General features: G+C 52.2%; 1 long non-coding RNA gene and 1 pseudogene across 1 annotated transcript; both read right to left on the bottom strand.

Annotated features, from left to right (window-relative positions):
* Nucleotides 1-19,847, bottom strand: part of LOC104581145 (coiled-coil domain-containing protein 81-like) — a 272,002-nt pseudogene that overhangs the window by 216,131 nt on the left and 36,024 nt on the right.
* On the bottom strand, nt 2,076-2,905 carry LOC148594878 (uncharacterized). Its single transcript, XR_015913299.1, has 3 exons — nt 2,876-2,905; nt 2,601-2,645; nt 2,076-2,161 (listed from the first exon to the last, which is right to left on the bottom strand). It is a non-coding gene; the product is annotated as an uncharacterized LOC148594878 (long non-coding RNA).

Below are 19,847 nucleotides of genomic sequence, written 5' to 3' on the forward strand. Positions count from 1 at the left end.
GGTGGTTTCTCTCTGGCCCTGGTTCCCCAAGCAGTGTCACTGCATGTAGCCACTGTGGCAGCTCCAGGACCTGCTCCCAGGGAAGGGGCTGCGGGGGCAGCTCCTGTTGCCTTTGCACTCATGGGTTCTGGGTGCAGGTCCCAGAAGTGCAATGCAGTTTCTCATCACCTCACCTGCTGCTGCAGCACACCTTCACACATTTCCACAACATTAGCCTTTCATGTATGGTTATGTATTTTACTTTTTTAACAGAATTAGTTTTTTTTTTTTTTTTTTTTTTAATTGAGAAATGCTTGGGCATCTTATTAGATGCTTCAAACACTAGTTACTCTTTTTTTTTTCTCCACATTATTTTATTTTGCTCCCCTTCCATGGAATGCTGTCATTATCTTCTCCAGTGCATACTGTATTTAACTCTTTCACTTTTCCAGCAGGCTCATGGCTTAGAGACTGGTTGTGAGGTCACTGCTGCCTGAGTGCCTGATAGGCCCACTGCAGGATATGGTGGGACGTGCTTTTGAAGTCATTCCTGCTGCGGCAGCTGATAGGCTAGGAGCAGGTGTTCAGTTTTGGGCCCCCTCACTACAAGAACGACATGGAGGCACTGGAGTGTGTCCCAAGAAGGGCAACAAAGCTGGTGAAGGGGTTTGGAGCACAGACCTCATGAGGAGCGGCTGCAGGAGCTGAGGTTATTTAGTCTGGAGGAGGCACAGGGGAGACCTTACCGCTCTCTACAACTACCTAAAAGGAGGTAGTTCTAGGTGGGGGTCAATCTCTCTTCCAAAATAACTACCAAAAACAGGACAAGAGGAAATGGCCTCAAGTTGTGCCAGGGGAGGTTCAGATTAGATGTCAGGAGAAAATGATACATGGCAAACGTAGTCAAGCATTGGAACAGGCTTCCCAAGGAAGTAGTGGACTCACCGTCCCTAGCAAAGTTCAAGGAACATGTAGATGAGACACTTATTTAGGGACATGGTTTAACAGGCCTGGTGTTGAATGTCTTATGGTTGGGCTCGATGATATTGAAGGGTTTTTCCAACCATGATTGTATGATCCTATGACTCTATGGGTGGGACATGTGCTTTTGAGATCATTCTTGATGGAGTAGCTGATAAGCCAGCAGCAGGCACATGGCCAGAATGCCAACTCTGAGGTCACTGCTCCCTCAGTACCTCACAGGGCAGCAGCAGGCACAGCACTTGCATGTTGGTTGTGAGGTCCCCCACAGCCCCTGATAGGCCAGCAGGAGACAGGTGCTTGGGTGTTGATTGTGAGGTCACTACTGCCTCAGCTCTGCAGTGGCTGAGAGGACTGTAAGGAGCCCTGGGCTCTGCCCACGGACTGCAGAGCGATTGGTCCTGCTGTACAGTGGAGAGAAGGAGGGGGTGGCCTGGACTAGCTCTGACATTCAGCATTTCTGTCAGGTGAAATCCACTGCTCATGCAAAAGATCTTTTCAACATCTTCATCCCCAGTTCAAAAAAATGAGGTTTTGAGGGAGAAAGTTTTAGGGTTTTTTTTAAATATATATATATATGTATTTTTTTTCTTTTAGATATCCTTGTTACCCCTGGGGAGTGTTCCTCAAAGCTAGAAATACTTTTGCTGAGGAAAGGGTTCACTGACATTTGGTGCATAGTGAGGAGAGCTGATCTGTCTATTAGCCTTGTCCCAACTGTCTGGTGTTTCCAGCTCTTTCAATTGGAGCATGATCACACTTACTGCACACCTTAAAAAGAAACCTGCTGCTGCTTTCTGCTGAGTGCAGAGGAATCCAGTTTGGAAGTGCAGATCTTCAAGCTTCCCTCCCTTTCTCAGAACTCTCAAGGGGAGATGTGCACACTCCCTTTCTAGCCTTTTCACCTGTCCATATACAGGCTCCAACCACCAGTTCCATGCTCTTCATATTTCTGCACCTTCTTCAGTCTCTCAGATTATGCATCTCCAATACAGGGACACACACACATAAAAACACACACGTGAAGGACAATTTTGCTAATGCATTTATTGATCATTTGGGGAAAATGGCCCAGAAATCTCAAGGATTTGATTTTGAGGTCCAGGGACAATGATCTGCTCAAAGCACTGGAGGGGGACAGGAGAGGGGTCATCCACAGTGCCAGTCTTCAAGGACAGGGCACAGAATGTGACTCCAAAGTCTGCTGGGAGAAGAGAGAGGTCACCATCCTACTAGGATGCTCTGAAATGCCGAGGGGAAAGAGGGGGAATTGGATCCCCTGTAGGCCTCAGGGCAGGGCTGAGCTCTCCTGGCTCCATTCAAAACCCAGAGCCTTTGATGGTCCATACATGGACCCTGGAGGTCTGTACAGATCTCTGAGCCCTGCCCTATCCTTACAGTGACCCTTGGGATCCAAACAGTTCTCAGAGCCCAGATCCCAGGCAGCACTGTGACTCTGGGGGTCTGTGCGGTCCCACTGAGCGCAGAGGAAGGGGTGGGGATGGTTTTGCACAAGTCACCCTGGGACAGGTCACTCTGTCCTCCCACCCCAACCCACGTCCTCCCTACTACAGGTGGTCCTGGGATCCCCCAAGGTCAAGGATTCCTTGTAGGTCTGGGTATACCCCAAAGCTGCTCACCTAGGCCTCACGGGCTGCAGCAAGTGCCAACTTGGCATCCAGAGGCTGTGGAGAAAGGGAATGTTAGGGACACACTGGGATGGGCTGGGTTGTACCGGGAGACCGGGGACAGCAGCAGGGGCAATGAGGAAGGGGGCCCTGGGAAAGCTGTAGGACACACGCATGGCAATTCTGGGGTGCAGTGGGGTCAATGGGGAACACATTGTGGACATTGGAGTGACCTAGCAGTCTAGTGGAAGGGCTGGGCTGGGGCCTGCTCCTGTTGTGGTACCTACCAGAGCCCTCTTCTCTCGCGCGTCTTCAGCCTGCAGCAGAAAAGGGGACAATGAGGGACACGGGTCTGTCCTCAAGGCCCCTCCAGTTCCCCACACCAGCTGCCCCTCAAGTGCGCCCCATTACTTACTGGCACAGCAGCAACATCTCCACCTGCTGGCAGAGCAGCATCTCTCACGGACTAGGCAAGAAGAAGCCCATGTCAGTCTACATTGGGTTGGAGTATCTTCCCCATTGTGCCTGGACCAAAGGCTCCCCCATGTTCTAATTGGGAATAGGAACTCCCTGCCTTGCCAAGCCTATTGCTTGCAATGTCCACCTGGACCCTTGTGTCTTGTTGAAAAGAAAAGCAGCAATAGCGATGGGGATGAGATTTGGAGGCCCAAAGGCAGGGTATCTGGCAACCCCTAGAGAAAGGGATGTGGCTATGCGGGGTCCTAAAGGGAAGGGAATGGTGATGGTGGAGCCTGGATTTGGAGGTGCTAAAGGAACAGGACTGGGGAGACAGTAGGGAAGGGACTGCGATTCAGATGGGAGGGACTTAGGGAGGGCAAGAAGGGTGACTAGGATGGGCTGAGGGCAAAGGTGTGGGGGAAGCCACAGCAAGAATGCTGCAGGCCTGGGTAGATGGGATTTAGTAAGCTGCGTCAAAGAAATGGCAGCACAAGGTAAGGCCTGGGTGGGATGGAAGGCAGAGAACTGTGGTGGGGGTGGAGTGAAAAGAGCTGATTGGAAAAGAGTGAAGGCAGGAGATCTGGGGATGCTGGATGGAGGGAGATCAAGAGCAAAGGATCATGAGGAGATGGTAAACGGAGGATGGGGAGCTCCAGAGGGAAGAGATTTCTGGCCACCCTCACAGAGAGTTCTTGGGAGCCAGCACAGGATTTTGGGGCACCTTCCCACAAAGGGGGCAGAGGGGACAGGCCTGACCACATTTACCAGGTTAATGATCCTGGGGTGTCTGTGGGAGGGACACAACTACATTTCCTGGGGCTGTTGGGTGCAGCGGAGATGCTACCAGGAGCCCATGTGTGGGAAGGAGAGAGGCACAGCCAGAGAGGTTGATACTCACCCATAGCAATTCAGTCCACACCAGAGACAACAGCAGTAAGGGTGGTGAGAAACCCCTACTCTGTTCCCCATCCCCACCCAGGGCTCCCATGAGGTCTCTGGCAAGGAACCTCCAGGCTCTTTGGGATGCCAGAGCCCACATGGGAACCTGGGGAGCCATGTGGGCACTTACCGCACGGAGGAGCTCCAGAGCAGCCCTGTCTCCCAGGTCAACTGCCCCCACATCCTGGAGGGGTAAGAAAAGTTTCAGGGTACAAGACGAACCCAGTAGTGCAGGGGTGGGTCCACACCCCACACTGCTCTGGGACACAGGTGTCTGGGAGGATGTGGACAACATTGTGTCTGCTGAATTGGGGGTGTCCAGCAGCCGACACCCACAGCCCTGTTTCTGTGGTAGGCACAACAGAGCTGTCAGGACCGGGGACAGTTTGGCAGAAACCGAAATCGGGGACTGGGGGACTGGACAGATTTGGTGAACACTGGTGGTGTGAAAGGTGCAGGCCTGGGGCAGCCCGGAAAGAGATGCCTGGGGGAGACCAAAAAGAGGAGTTTGGGGAACACCAGGGAAGGAGAAGGAGACAGATCAAGGACAAGGGAGCTGAAGGACACCAAGAAGAGGTGGTGAGGTGGTCTGGAGCAAAGAGATTCCTGGTGTCCCATGCAGGAGGTGTCTTGAAGGCCTCTACGGGGTAATGTCTCTAGAGGGGGATCCTGAGGCTCCTGACTGGGACCTGGGAGCCATCGGAGCACTTACCGGAGACTTCACATCCAAGTCCACATCTCCTCCGTCCGTGCGTAGTGGTCCCACTTCCTGGAGGGTAAGAGGTGAGGGTCAGGGTGTAAGAAGGACCCAGCAGTGCAGGGATAGGTCCATGTCCCTCACTGATCTGGGCCGCAGTTGGCTGGGAGGACACAGTGTCTTACAGTCAGGGGGCACCCAACAGCCCAAATCCACAACTCCTGGGCAGGGCCCCAGCCACAATTATTCCCCTCTGCTCATCTCTGCTTAGCTCATCTCAGCTCTACCCTCACAGAAGGGTTCCTGCAGGTCCCTGTGGCAGCAGCTGTGACTCCATCTGCCCCACACAGACACAGGAAAGCTCTGCCCCTGCAGTCACCTCCAGCATCAAGCCCATCACCCTCGCATTAGAGCTCACCAGTGCATCTGCTGGGTGGTATAGGATGGCAAGAAGCACAGCCACGCTGAGCACTGCAACCTTCATCTTCCTCCAAGGCCTGGTGATTCCTGAATGCGGCTGCTAAGGGTGAGGAGCAAATTTATCCCTCCCAGAACTTCCCCATTCCAGGAGCCCCAGGGCAAAGTCAATCTTGGCCCTGGCAACCTGCCCTCCCCTGGCATCGGTCCTCCTGCCTCCATCCTGCACTTGGCAGCTCCTCAGAGAAGGACACAGGCGTCCAGAGGGTGGCGAGTGGCAGCACCCCCATGAAAGCTGGACACCCTGCAGGGAGGACCTCCTGCCCCAACATGATTCCCCCTGACAGCCCCACAAAGACAGATTCACCCAGTCTGCCAGGAACCCAGTGCATGTACTGGGACACAATGTAAAAGATGAGCAACGGTGAGTGGTAGACATTACGAGAGGAGGGGTGGTTGCACTTGGGGAAACTGCTAGGGGTGAGTTCAGTGCCCAGCTCCAGCTCCTCCAACCTCCATGACACTGGGGCTCAAACTCATCCCAGACTCCAGCTGCAGCCTCCCCAAAGCAGAGCATGGATCAGAGGGAAACTGCGCCTGCCCTGGCCCTGTTGCTGCCTGAGGGACCATGCCCTCCCAGATGCCTCAGTCCTGCTCTCCAGAGCTGTTCATGTCCAATGGGTCTCAGTGGCCCATCCCCAGCTAGGCTTCCAGCAGCTGTCTCTTCCCTTCATGGGACTCAGAGAAGCCACTGTCTCTTCCCCAGGGAGTGACCTTTCAATGCCCTGGTCCGTAGCAAAGGCCATGTTGTCACAGCAAAGGCAGGTGTTGTCCTCAAGGAGAATGTGGCTCTTCAGAGGGCATGAGATGAAGCAGGTGCTTGTTCCTGAGCAGCCACTCAAGGATAATTGTGAAGTGTCTCTGATAAGCTATGTTTGCCCAGGGCTTTGTGCATAAAAATTCTATTCCGGGAGCTGGCCTCCTCTCTGGAGGACCCAGAGGATTGTCCATGAGGTGGAATACAGCCACCCAAACACCAAACCCCCAAACGCCTGGGTTCCCTCTACTGCCTGACAGAGGCTAGAGCTGGCAGAGGAAGACAGTCTTGCAGTCAGCACAGGATGGGAGAGCAGTCCCCACATGCCTGGCTTGCTCTCCCTGGCACGGGGGCCTGTATGGGTCAGGGAGGTGGTCAGAGATTAGGCAGTGGTTCACCTTGCCTATCAGAGTTGGGAATCTCTGACGTAAGGAACAGGAGGCATTTATCCATGATCCTTCCCTCCTAGCCAGAGCAGAGCAGGGAATCAGGTGTCCTGGTCCCCTTTCCCCTCCTGAGCTGGCATACTTGCAGGGCATTAAAGTATGTTCCCTGCCTGCATCTCATGCTCAGGGGCACTGATGATATTAACTTAAAGAGAAAAAAAAAACTTTACAAGATCAGGTGCTTCTCCACTGCCTTTCAGAAATAGCAAGTGCACTTCTGCTAATCAGGCAGAAGCTTTTGTGAGTGTGTCCAATCAGCAGCAGCACCAAAGACCATGGGGCACCAGGAGTTGCTGGCTGACCTACTGCAAGGAAATGTATCACTGACCAGCCTGGGAGCGCAGAAACATCTTCACCACATGTCTCTGTTCAGTTACTAAGTGAATAAAGCGGAAAACAAGGATCTGGAAACTTGAGTTACAGAGAAGAAATCAAGGTTTCAGATAAATGAAACACACATAGACTAGCCAAGAACTTCCTGGCTATTTACAGGTGTTTCACCTTGGCCATGATATGGCATGAACCTAAAAAGTGGAAGAGCCATTATGTTCTTCAAATGCTGATACTTCTAGTTTTGTGTTAGAGTCAAGAGAGCCCTTTAGGCGAATGGGCTACCATGAAACTCCATAGCCTTCCTCACCCTCCAAGCAAGCTCCACGTTCGGTAGTAATGCTGTCCAACATGCCACACTAGGGGAGATGGAAAGGACATTGATAGCACTTCGGTCAAGTTCATTGATTTTGAAGAGATATTAACTTAAAAAAAAATCTTAGCAAAAGCTTTGACCACTTTCAGGTCAGGAGAAAGATCTTCTCCTACGCATTTTGAAAGGTAACCAATGAGGCGCATGGATAGATCACCTTGGATTTCTCACTCTCCACTGTCATTCAACTCTCCTCCCCCAGCCAACTTGGTCCTGATGGGCAAGAAGGCAGAGGTTGCTGCTTGGAAACAGTTGCCTGTCCCAGGGGCCCTCTGTCAGGCTGAGCCCATTGCACCCTCCAAACACGACGGCTTGTGGGCTGAGAGCTGCCTTCTCTGTGTAGCCAAGTTTTTCTTGATTGTGCTTTACAGTTGGATCACTTCAGGGGGAAAGTGGCAGTTCCCCAATTACAGGGAACCCCAGTGTCACACTGGTTTTGTTCTCATCATGATACAGTCTCTGTCACGACTTCAGGCAGACTTTGTCTAAGTTTCTCCAAGTGAGAAGAGATAAATGAGAGGCACTGAGGCATGATTCGTGAGAACAGTCAGATTCTTTGGTGAAACACTCCAGGTCATTTTCCAAGATTACCTCTTACAGGATGGATGTTTGCTCTTATCTTTATTGGAGTCTTGCCATAGCACAGGGAGCTGTTATGTATCACTTATGAAAATACTTAAGCCACCCAGTGCTGACTTCAATATTTGCTTTGGACACAGTCCAGACAGGAAGCTGTCAGGGGGAATATTTTCTTTTTGCCTGTTTCTGCTTTGTGCATTACTACTGCAAAACTGAATTTAAAAAAAAGCACTGAATTATTTTTTGTACTTAAAAAAGCTGTGACATTACTCGCACTCTGAAGTTACCGTGAAAATAATGAATGAAGTGTATGCATTGCTGTAATGGGGGAATATTTGCCCAAGAGAGGCCAAGACTCTCTGAGAGAAATCCAAAGCAGGCAGAGGACATTTGATATATCATTCACCATTAAACTGTGTGTGTCTGGCAAGCTTTGCCCAGGTCATGTCTGGATTGGACCCATCCTTGGGCAGCTCTCAGCCCTCTGTCCAGTCAGGACTCCTGTATGGAAGGGGCTGCCTCTGCCCCCTGCCAGCTCTAACCATTGCCCAGGCAGGACTCCTGTATGGAAGGGGCTGCTTCTGCCCCCCTGCCAGCTCTAACCACTGTCAGGTGCTGGAGAGAATCCAGGTATTTGGGTGGTTCTACCCCTCCACCCACTCCTACCTCCAGGTCAGGCCCATGGGAGCTCTACAGAGTGGACAGCTGCCTGAATAGGCTCCTTGTGCATGCAGCCATGAGCAAACACGGCTTATCAGAGACACTTCAAGAGCACAATTACCCTTGAGTGGCTGCTCAGGGACAAGCACCTACTTGATTTTTTGCTTCATTTCTACTCACATTAAAAAAAAATCATATTCAGGCCCACAGCATTTAGAAAGTTATATTTTTACATCTTGCACAGAGCTAAGTGGCCCAAAGCAGCTGGGACAGCAATTGCTCACTCTGTTCAGAGCCATTCCTGTTAGGAGATGTTGAGCTCTCTTTGCCTGCTACCTCTTGTCCTGCTCATATCCCATCCACCCCAGACCCTGGGGAGCTGCAGTCACAAGGTCTAAAGGCCGTCTGCAGGCTGGCCATGGCAGGTCCTGCAGGTTTTGTGGAGGAGGGAACTGTCAAGGGAAGGAGCCATTGGTTGGAGCAGCCCAAAGAGCGTTGTGGTGGCTGCCAAGGAGCTGCTGGATGTTTTGGTGGGCTCAGTGGTGAGTGCTTCCTCCCGCTGCACAGCACTATCCTCTCGCTGGGTGAAAATGCCTTGGCAGTGACCCTAGCGAGGGGATTGCTGCATGAGAGCTGCACCTGGAAGGCTACGAGACCTGTGTGAAGGAGGCTGAGGGGGCTTGCAGCTCCTGCTGGGCTCTGGAAAAGCTGCTAGAGATGCCTGTGCTGCAAAGGAAGCCTTGGACTTTTCCTTAGCCCAGCAGTGCTTTTTGTGCAGGACCCCAACTGTTGCCTCCTGTTTGTTCCTCCAGACAGGCAGAGCAGCCTTTGAGCTCAGAGTCACGGTGTGGATGCCACGTGGTGGGATCCCCATGCCTTAATAGCTCTGTTTGAGCTCCAAATCTCTGCTGGGGGTGCAAGTTAAGGTTGTAGCCTCAAGGCAGAGCCCACCTCAGTGCTGAGTCCTAGTCAGAATGGGGTTTACTAGGGGCATAACTCTTGTTTTGCAGTGAGTGTTAGAGCTCCAGATTTCCGGCACCAGCTTCTAAAAACAATTTCAGGACATCGTCATGGCAATTATCATTATGCTGCATCTCTCCCTAATTTGATTTCATAGCTGGCTACAGCTGTGTCTCTGTAACGGCAAATAGTAGCATTCATGCTGGTTTTTCCCTACTCCTCCTACCTTGAAAGTAGGTCACAGTCAGCTGTACAGCTTGAAATGGAGACCAGAACCCTAATGTGTGTGAAAACCTATCAGAGGCCCGTTTAGCTGTGATTGCTGGTTGTCCCTGTGAACACTGCAGCTGTCGTGGACGTGGGTGATAGGTGTGGGGCAGCAGGAGCTCTGCGTTGTGTTTGGAGTGGGTCTTCCTTCTCCAAGGACTCCACATTTCTCTGGCACAGCAACTTCCCATGCTGGCACTTGTCAGAGATGGGCCTCTAAGACCAAAAGCAGGGATGTTCTCTGCACTTCAGAGGGTGCTGGGATGGACTGGAGGACCAGGACAGGTATAGTGCAATGCTTTTTTTCTTTTCTTTTTTCTCTTCTTTCTTTCATGTGACATGGCCCTGTGTAATCTTTCCCAGTGTGGAATGGGCAGAACTTGGCCCAAGTCCTGTGACATGGGCCACCCATCATGGCAACTAGCCCCCTTCCTCCTCTCCTTGTCCTGCCATCGAGCCTGGAAGTGGCAAAAGTGTTGCCTTTGTACTGAAGAACATTGGCATGCCTGAAATTCAAGGGGTAACTGTAAAAATGAGAATTTACCAAGACTTTCTGAAAAGGCTCAGTGAGACCGAGCAGTTGCTAGTGTCCCTTCTTACGGCAAATTCTTCATTTCTCCGGTGCTCCCTGTCACGTTGTGGAATTCCCAAGAGAATGCAATTCCATTAGCCTGCCATGACCTGTTGAAGCACATGGACAGTCCTGGCTGAAAGGAATGCCAGCTGCCCGGTTGGCTGGTCTGCGGCGTTGAGAGGAGTTGAACATCCCAGAGGGGCAGTTATTGCCACAGGAACACTGATGCTTCCCAGGGCTCCGTCTCCCAGTGGCTCCAGGACTGGAGCATCTCCAGGAGGACCCCTACAGGGGGACCCTTTTCCAAGGCTGCAGCGAGCACAGTCTTGTGCAGAGTGGAAAAAGGGACTGCTGCTGGGAGGGGGCCAAGGTTGGGCAAGCAATAGCCTTGCCAGGGCTCTGCACCACCTGCCCCACACCGTGAGAGAACACGAGACCCCCAAGACAGCGCCAGTGCTGTGACCATCCTCACCAATGCCTCCTGCTCTCTCCAGGCTCTGGGTACCACCACCAGCCTGGCCGACTGCAGTCCCCAAGAGGAGCCCGTGGAATGGAAGAGCCATGACAGCAGCAGCCAGGTAACCGTTCCCATGGCTGCTGGGGCCACAGATTTGTGGTGTGCAGGAAGGGGGACAGCTGGTGGGAGAGAGGCTGCTGCAGGCAGACAGCACTGCCTACGCTGGGCAAGGCCTGCCCCGGCCTCGGCAGCGAGAGAGATCATGGGGCCGGAGCTTGCTTCCGTGGGGATCTGCCCTACAAATGCCTCCTTCTCTCTTGCAGGCTCTGGGCAGCAGCAGGATGGCTGCAGGGGCCTGGCCCAAGCCCATGGAGCAGCTCAGCTCCAGCAGCAGCTGCAGCCGTGCAGGCAGAGGCTGCACGGGGACGGCCAGGGCTTGACTTTGCGAGAGCAGCCCCAGGGCTCCTGGCAGAGGTACCAGGGAGCTTGCGCGGGCCTGGGTGCTGGGGCAGAGTGGCCCGTGGGCCAGGAGCAGCCAAGCCCTCAGGGGCGTCTGCCTGCGCCTGTCCCCTGGCTCTGTGCACTGCCTGCCCTGCGCACGCAGGGGACATGAGGCCCCGGGCCAGAGCCAGCGCTGCTGCTGTGATCGTCCCCGCCAACGTCTCCTGCTCTCTTCCAGGTGCTGGGCACCGATGGCCCGGATATCTGCAGCAGGCCTGAACCAATGGAGTGTGTAGGGTACGGCGGTCGGAAGATCTCGTGCTGTGCAAAAAGAATAGGGGAGATGGGCATGTGCCCGTATAAGGCGATGTTAACTCTATTGGCTATGGGGCGTGCCTCCGCACACAGGTGCCCTATATAAGTTTGGATGTACCTGCAATAAACGCCATTTGCTGCATCCACCATATTGGTGTCTGTGCTCATTTGGCCCGGGTTCCTGGGTGGTGGCACCCGTGCCCGCTCGACGCGCCGAGGCAATTGAAGCCGAAAGGCAGCAGGAGTGGGAGAGCTCCAGCTGCAGCCTCCAGGTATTGCCCCTGCTGCAAGGCAGCACACGGAGAGCTGGGGCTGCTCTGGCAGCTGGCCCTTGCTGCTGCTCTGTGCTGCTTTTGGGCAGCAGCTAGCTGGGAGCCTGGCCAAGGTGTCGGAGTGCTCCCCTGAGCCAGGGCACCAGGGCAGAGCTGTGCAGGCCTCAGGAGCTGCTGCATGAGTCCCTCTGCCAGCCTTGGCGCTGTGCTGGGCACAGGAAGCCTCTGGCAGGGCCGCCATAACGGCAGGACTTAAGCGAAAGAGCCCGCACGCTTTCTGAGCAAGAGCTCTTCATGCCGTCCTGAAGGGTTTTCTACTCTTCTGCCTTCAGGAAATCTTCCTGCCAAGCGCCTCCTCTCAAATAAAAAAGCAACCCAGCACCCAGAATTGCAATACAAATATGCCAAAAGAACAGGGCAGGAAACCAGAAAGGGAAGCCACTCATGGCAGGCGAGACACTTGGAGGAATGGATGAGGGCGACCCTGTAGCCGTGTGCTTGTGAGATGCTTCCTCTGCACAGCAGGTTCAAAGCAGCTCTGAGAGTTTTTGATCCCATGCAGTAGCTGGCACTGTCAGACAGCGTTCAATACATTTGCCAGGACGGGGTATGTGTGTCCCTTAGAGGCTCCATCTGTAATGAATCCTGCTCTTCTCCTTGCTGCATCAAGAGAGAGCTGGTACCCATCACACAGAGCATTCCTGTGGGCACATCTTGCAGCTCTGGGCATTTCAGATGGGAGTGATCTCGCTCTCTCTTTATGTGAACACAGTCAGCTGAGCCCACATCATTCATGGCAACAGCCAACAGAACTGTCTTGTGCTGCAGAATCTTGCGAGGACAGGACAGAGACCAAAGTCCCTCTGTGCTCACAACACCTCCCCATAATGTCTATTTTCAGCATTTTCCCAGCCATCCATAGGACATCTTCCCAGAAGTCAAGGAAGGACAGGAGGAAGGGCAGTACTACAGCCATGCCACCAGTGGAGAAAGTGGTGAATAGAGTTGAGAAGTGGGTACAAGAGGTATGTGCTACTGCCTGAGATCCTCCTTATGCCCTATGGATTTGTGGGCAAGCACAGTTCTTTGGGCAGGTAGTGTGGAAGATCCCTTCCTGAGGGGTCAATTGGCCATTGTGCAACCTTGTCATGGCTCTGTTGTAAAAGGTCATGCTCTAGTTTTGCAATTCATTTGTCACTACTGTGTTCTCGGGAAAGACATCAGAAGGCTCTCTTTGGTTCTAGGCGGAAGGTACCTGCTAGGCCTCTCAAGGATAGTGTATGCACAGTTGTGTTTTATCTCAGCTCATCAGATCAAAAACACAATTTGCAGACATGTTGACCTGCTAGGATTACCTTAGGAGCATAAGAGAGCTGTCAGGAAGGCTCAAGTGAAGGGGCAGGAGAGAGAGCGAGAAGTGATCTTCATGCACTGGAAAAGAACAGACAGCAGTCCTAATCTTTCTTTTCTGTAGCCCCACAGGCCCAGAAATACCACTTTAGAGTAAGAAAGAAAGGAACTCATGCCTTTCCTCCAAATTGAATGCCTGGGATGACTTCCCTTTCCTTTACCAGGCAACTGAGAGAGAACAGGAGAGAAGAGCAATTTTGGGAAAGTCACTGCAATAAACACCAGTATTTCCTTAGACGTGTTTTCCAGAAGCATCTGTAAGAGATTAGAAACCATGAGGAATGGGGCTTGTTGCCCACATGAAGTCATGGTGTTCTTTAAGGCCCATGACTTGACTATCTGGTGCTGGGGAAGCTCAGATGAGACCAAGAACACTGATGCAGAGAGATTCAGGTCATTTGACATGACATGTGAAACCCCCAAACCTCCCAGGAGGGTTGAATTGCACACAGGCTTGTCTTGATCCCACCGTTTTCTTACCAAAACCTCTCACCCATCAGGCTGCTGTAGCCAGCCCAACTGCAGCAACTTGCAGACTCCGTTCCTGCACAGAGGGACAAACCCTACTCCTGCAGCCCCACAAGCCCCTCGTTCTCTGGGAAGCTCCTGCTGAACCCTTCTCTCCCATCAGGGGCTCTGTTATAGCTGCGACACAGGACTTCCCACTCTGTCTCCAGTCTCAGGCTTCCTCCAACAACAAGGATCGTCAGTCCAAGGACGAAGCACAGACTTGACAGAGACCACTGTCCTCTACTCCGATGTTGTGGGCACATGAAGGACACACTCTGGCACAGGGGTCTCTGGCAGAACTGTCTGCACATGAGGCACATGTTTGAATTGATCCCATATCCCCACGGTCACTGGAGTGGAGATTCAGAGGGCCTCTTGCGCTGCCCATAGGACTGTACCCTCCCTTCTCCCCATTCAGTAATAAGAAGAACAGACACAACGACCTGGCACTGACACACACCATTGCAGCTTCTGTGCTTCCCATCAACAAAGGGAATGGAACAACTCAGTTCAGCTCAGTTCAGGTTCAACAGGAAACCTGCATCTTCCATGCTGCTCTCCAGCTTTTCTGGCCATGCCACGTGCTCCAGAAATGCTATCCCATAGCAGCATATATGTCCCAGTCACCAGCAGATGTGCTGTCTCAGAGACGGCTCCCCAGAGATGGACCTCCAGAGAAGTCTAGCTTTTGTTGTGACTGAGCTGAGAGGAATGGGAAGATAAAGGGGCTGCTCACTCAAGCAAGGTGATTGTCTTGCCTAACTGTAGGAACAGGGACTGCAAGTCTAGAACTGCTCCAAAACAGCCCTTCCAGGTTGGTTTTGTGCTGCAAACAGAAGTATCTTTGATGAGGATGGGGTTTGGGCCCATGTTCACAGAGCAGGAAACATTAGCAGGGCATCATCTGCAGTCAGGGCCTTCCTCTGCTCAGCGGCACAGCCTCCTGCCAGGGCACCCTCCCCATCTCTCGCCTAACAGACACCTGGTGCCAGGCAGTTCCTGGGCCAGCACAGTTATCGCCAAGGCAGGCTGTGCTCAGGCGCCCACGCTGATGCTGGCCAGGCTCTGCGGAGAGGTCTCTGGGCACAGCAGGGCCCCATACCACTGCTCCCAGCACCCGCAGCCCAGACCCAGGTTCCCCTCACAGCCCCACACTGCACATGGACTCCAGGGCAGCCAGGAGTTTGGTGGGGACCCTGTGGCAGAGCCCAGCCCCGCCGGGCAGCGCACGGGCACGGGGCCCTGCTCTGCCCGGCACAGCAGCTCCGGCTGCCCCGAGGCCTCGCGAAACCCCTCGCTGCCGCCCACGAGATGGCGCCCTCCCGCCGCGGAGGAGGGTGTGGAGCTGCTGCCAGGGCGGCAAGGCCCAATGTTGCCATGGCACCGCTCCCAGGTCAGCCCTCCTATTGGCTGGAACGGGGAGGTGACAGCTCTGCCAGCCAACCAGAGTGCAGCGTTCAGAAGTGCTCAGGGGCGGGGGATGTGGTGGGGCCTGAGAGGGGAGGGGAGAAGAGAGAGGAGAGAGGAGAGAGGGCAGGGGGGAGAGAAGAAGGGGAGGGGGAGAGAAGTGAAAGAGAAGAAGGAGAAGTGAAGGGGGAGGAGGGCGGAAGAGCGAGTGTGTGGGAGATACAAAGGAGTGTCAGGAGACGGGCAATGGCAGCCAGCTAGAGTGCTGCAGGGAGCAGGAGCATCGCCAGGGCACGTTGGGCCCCCTGAAGAGGCTCAAGTCTGCTCCTCTGAAGGCCAAAGTCTGCAGGCTGCTACTGTCCTTCCTCAATCCATTCAGGATCTGCCACTCCACTCTTTCATGGTCATTGCAGCCAAGTTTCCACTGCTAATCAGATCCCTCCTCAGTTCTTCCTTGCTTCCGAGTACTAGATTCAATGGAGCATCAGTCCTGTTGTCCTATCTGCCACCCATGCTAAGAAATTGTCCTTAGGGTCCTCCACAAACCTTCTCTACTGCATTTCACTGAAAGTTAGAGACATTGAAGTCCCTCCAGAAGAACTAGAGCCTGGGATGCAAAGACCTTCCCCAGTTTCTTGAAGTTTGCATCAACCTCCTCATCCTGATCCCCTGGTCTGTAAGTCTCATCAGACTTACATACATCCTGATGCCCACCCACAAGCACCCAGCCTCTTCTATATCCTGTGGAATATGGGATATATTTCCTTATGTCCCAACTGCCCCTTCACAGAAATGGCATCTCCCCGTCATTAATGTCCTTGCTGGTCTTTTCTCATGAGCTTCTACCCACCTATTGTAGCCCTGCAGTCATGCAAGTGAGACCTTCGCTTCTCAGGCATTCCAACAACATGGCACTCCTGTGACAGCTTCTGCATCTCCACTGCCTCCTATCCATGCCCCAGGCTGCATGCTTTTGTGTGACTTTAGGCTGCAAAGCATCAGTTGTGGCACAGAGCGCAGACTGGTCATGCTGAAACCTGTTATAAAGAGCCAAGAACACCATGTGTGCAATGGCCCTGCTTCAGAGCAGAGACATGCTGGCATAGAGAGCAAGTGGCAGCATAAGGGTGAAATGAGGTTCCCACTAAGAACACTCTGTGTGGTAGCCAAGGCCAGAAATCCGCTTAGGAACATTTATGCAACATCTCATCCAGTGTGCCATCTCTAAGCATGAGAAGGATAAGAGGGTGATCAGGAGTAGTCAGCATGGATTCCCCAGGAAGAAGTCATGCTTTACTGATCTGATAGCCTTCTCTGATGGAATGACTGATTGTTGGCAGGGGGGGAAAGCGGATGTTGTCTACCTTGACTTTGGCAAGTCTTTTTACACTGTCCCCCTCATAGAGAGTCTCAGGAAGTGTGGGTTAAATGAGTGGGCAGTGAGGTGAAGGCCAGCTGATACCTGGCGAAGTGGCAGACTCAGAGGGTTATGATCAGCAGCGCAGAGTCTAGCTGGCGGGCTGTAGCTGTGACGGATCAGCCTAACCTGATTTTCACAGGCTCCTGGTGTTTGCCTCCCTGATCTCTTCCCCCATTCAGGCAATAACCATCAATAACAGTCCCCATGGCTGCATTCTGACAGAGAGATAAGGGCTAATTGAGCACACACCAGCCAAAATTCAGCTGAAATGAAAGAATGGCTATAAGTCAGTCATCCTGTAAATACGGGGAGAGCCCGAGAGCCCACTGACCTTTCCTAGCATTTTAGTGGGCTGCACACCAGGATTGTGGGGTATTGAGGAGCAGGGGTCCCCGGAGATGGTGAACAAAGCCCTTTATTTAGGGTTAAACACAACTTATATACCTTCTGATCCTGGAGCACCCCCCGCCTTGCCCGGCAGCACGCAAAGCCCAGCAACCCGACCAACCAATCAGCCAGGTGATCACGCACCAACCATGCACAAGGTTGATGCAAACTTCCTGATCATGTGCTAGCCATGTGACTGCAGCTGCGGTTTCTCCTGCTCAGCCCCTCCATCTGCCGAGGAGACATTCACCATCACCAGGCCCAGGCTGACCCCAACATCTCCTCTTTTTTTGTTTTCTTGCCCAAGAGGTATACCAGGAGGAGAAGCAATGTTCCCAAGGCCTGGATAAAGGCTGACAGAGTCTTTCAGGCCAAAGTGGCTTCTGATTGTCTGGCATACCCGTTGATGTCTCCAATCCATCAGCATGAAGTTAACGTTTTTCTTTAAAGCCGCATCCAGTGCCGCATTTATTGTGGATCGAACCAAACGTAATAGGCATGGTAGGCATACTACTATCACTACAAAAGCAAGCACAACCACTAAAGCAAATGCTCTGAGAGAGCTAAAGCGGTCGCATTTAGTTTGCTTTAACATCCAACATCCCAACTTTTCCAACTTTTCGTGTGCTGCTGCAGCAGACACCCCTGGCGTGAAACGACAGGGTGGCATTCTCTGCAGTTTGATTGCACCAATATGTGGTATTATGATAAATTTCTGAGGTGGTGTTAACTAACCTGATTCCGCTCATATTCTATTCTGGTCGGCTCTGTACGGGACCGTATAACGGGGATTTAGGAAATTTGTTGTAAATTCAACTCAGATTCTTGGCCCAAGCCCACCTCTCATCTGTGTTCTTCTGCCAAAATGAATGTGGTGCACCTAAAATCATCTCGCCCTTTTGTTTGTCAATCAGTTCACTATAATTATGGGCTATTTCAGTCATCCTCCATTCCCCCATACTTGTGGGAACCCCTGCGAGGCAGGTGCTGAAAGGGTCTTCCTGTGTACTAGTTGCTAGGCAGAGTGTGTTTTGATTTAAAGCCTTTGCTAAGGTCACCCAAACATTATGCTCTGGCAGTCTCGGAGGAGCTGGCACTGCTACAGTAATTCTGATGGTGACAAGTCCATAGAGGATGAGTCCGCTGATGGCTTTTGGAATTCCTCCTTGTGATCCTCTTCTTTGTCCACAGCCAGCAATGCCGAGAGTGCTGGTTTTATCCATTGTGCTGGCACCTAACCAGCTTGCTCTGCATCGTGAATACAAGCATACCCTTGTCCCCAGGTTATTAGAGGTACTGGGCCTTCCCACTTTTGCGTAAGCAAATCTTTATACATTACTTTCGCCTGTCCCTCACTTTCTGATCCCTTCCCTGTTTGGTAGTACCGCTCTATTGGGACAGCCCCATGTTCTTCCTGATTCAGAAAATTCAATACATGCAATGCCTTATTCAACCGATCCTGAGGAGTGTACCCTTCACTCCCCCTTTTTTTTGTTTTTCCAGCATTCTTTTCAGAGAACCATGAGCATGTTCTACTATAGCTTGGCCTGTGGAGTGTGGGAATCATTGAAGGAGCAGGGGCTTAAGGTTTGGGACCAGAATCCATTTTATTGAACATCAAACCAAACTTATATATTCTCCGAGTATGTGAGCATGCACTGTCCACGCGCTCCCTCCCCCTGCCTCCAGCCAATTCCTTGACTCTATTGCTATCTGGGTCCAATCCTGCTAACGGACAACAGGTAGCCACCCAGAGATCAGTGCGCCTGGCCTGTGTTTTAAGTTTCTCTATCTGCTAATCTGTTATTCTTAACTTTCACAGTTTCTCACTCCTAACTTTCACCATTCCCACAGCTTCCCACAATTTCTCACAGTTTCTCAGTTTCCCACAGTGAGGGAATGCGGGATTCCCGTAATGTGTCGGACCCCCCAGGTCTGTAAGAATGCAGATAGTGCGCAAGAGCTATCCCCATTATGCTGCCCCATTATCGGTTTTTGTCTGAGTTGGTACCCCAAGCATCGCAAAAGCACTTAATAAATGTCTCTTTACATCTTTCACACCTTCCCCGCAATGAGCAGTAGCGACTATTACTCCCGAGAAGGTGTCCACAGACACACGGACGTATTTCAGCCTTCCTAACTCTGGTATATGTGTTACAAACATCTGCCATAACTGATCTGATTGTCACCGTCATGGGTTTGCCCTCACCACAGGTGGGGTCTGCTGCATTTGGCAATCAGGGCAGGCTGATGGAGGTCCCGTGCCTGATTCATGGTTAGTCCAAACATGTGCTTCAATGTACAAACGTTCTGGTGAAAGAACTGGTGTGACAGTTCTCCTTGTTTCACTAAGTTGGGCAGGACAGCAGCAACTGTCAGTCAGTTGGCTACGCGATTTGCTTCTGCTATAGAACCAGGCAGCGTCGTGTGCGATGATTGGATATGGGTCATGAAATACGGCTTCACTCACTCTTCCAGCGCCCTCAGCAATTGTTGCAAAAGGGCAGAGATGAAGATTTGTGATCTCCTTTAAGTGGACTTACTCTATCAAGCTACCACCCCTGCTACGTAGGCCGAGTCAATTATCACATTCAGTTCTTCTTTGAAGTTCTCGAATGCCCACATCACTGCAGCCAATTCCACCACATGCGGAGATCCTTCCACTACTTCTACATATTCTGTCCAATCTCCGTTCCTCATCTTTCAGACCACTGCTGCCTTTCTGGTGGATCCTGACCCATCTGAAAACATGTCAGGGCATCCGCTATTGGAACCAGGCTGAACAAGGTCCCTTCTATCAGGTCCGTGACATTCATTAAAGCAAAAAGTGGGTGACGAGGCAAGTGGACATTGAGTTTGCCAGGATAGTCGGCTAAGGCAGCTTGGAATACCACACTGTGCTGCATCAGCCAGTTCAATATTTCCCGTGTAGATGGAATAAGGATTTGCCTTGGTTCTGCACCCGTAAGCTGAATGGTTCTCAGGCGGCCTTTTCCAGTGACCTGAGCTAGCATTTTGACATGGGTGACGATGGTCCTTGGTGCAGAATGTGGCAGGAACACCCATTCCAGCATTCTTACAGGTTCTGTTGGTTGCTTCCCGTGCTGTCCAATCAAGCCGAT

Source organism: Tinamus guttatus, unplaced genomic scaffold (genome assembly GCF_059628265.1).
Source record: "Tinamus guttatus ecotype Peru unplaced genomic scaffold, ASM5962826v1 Tinamus_guttatus_pri_ptg000190l, whole genome shotgun sequence".
NCBI lineage: Eukaryota > Metazoa > Chordata > Aves > Tinamiformes > Tinamidae > Tinamus > Tinamus guttatus.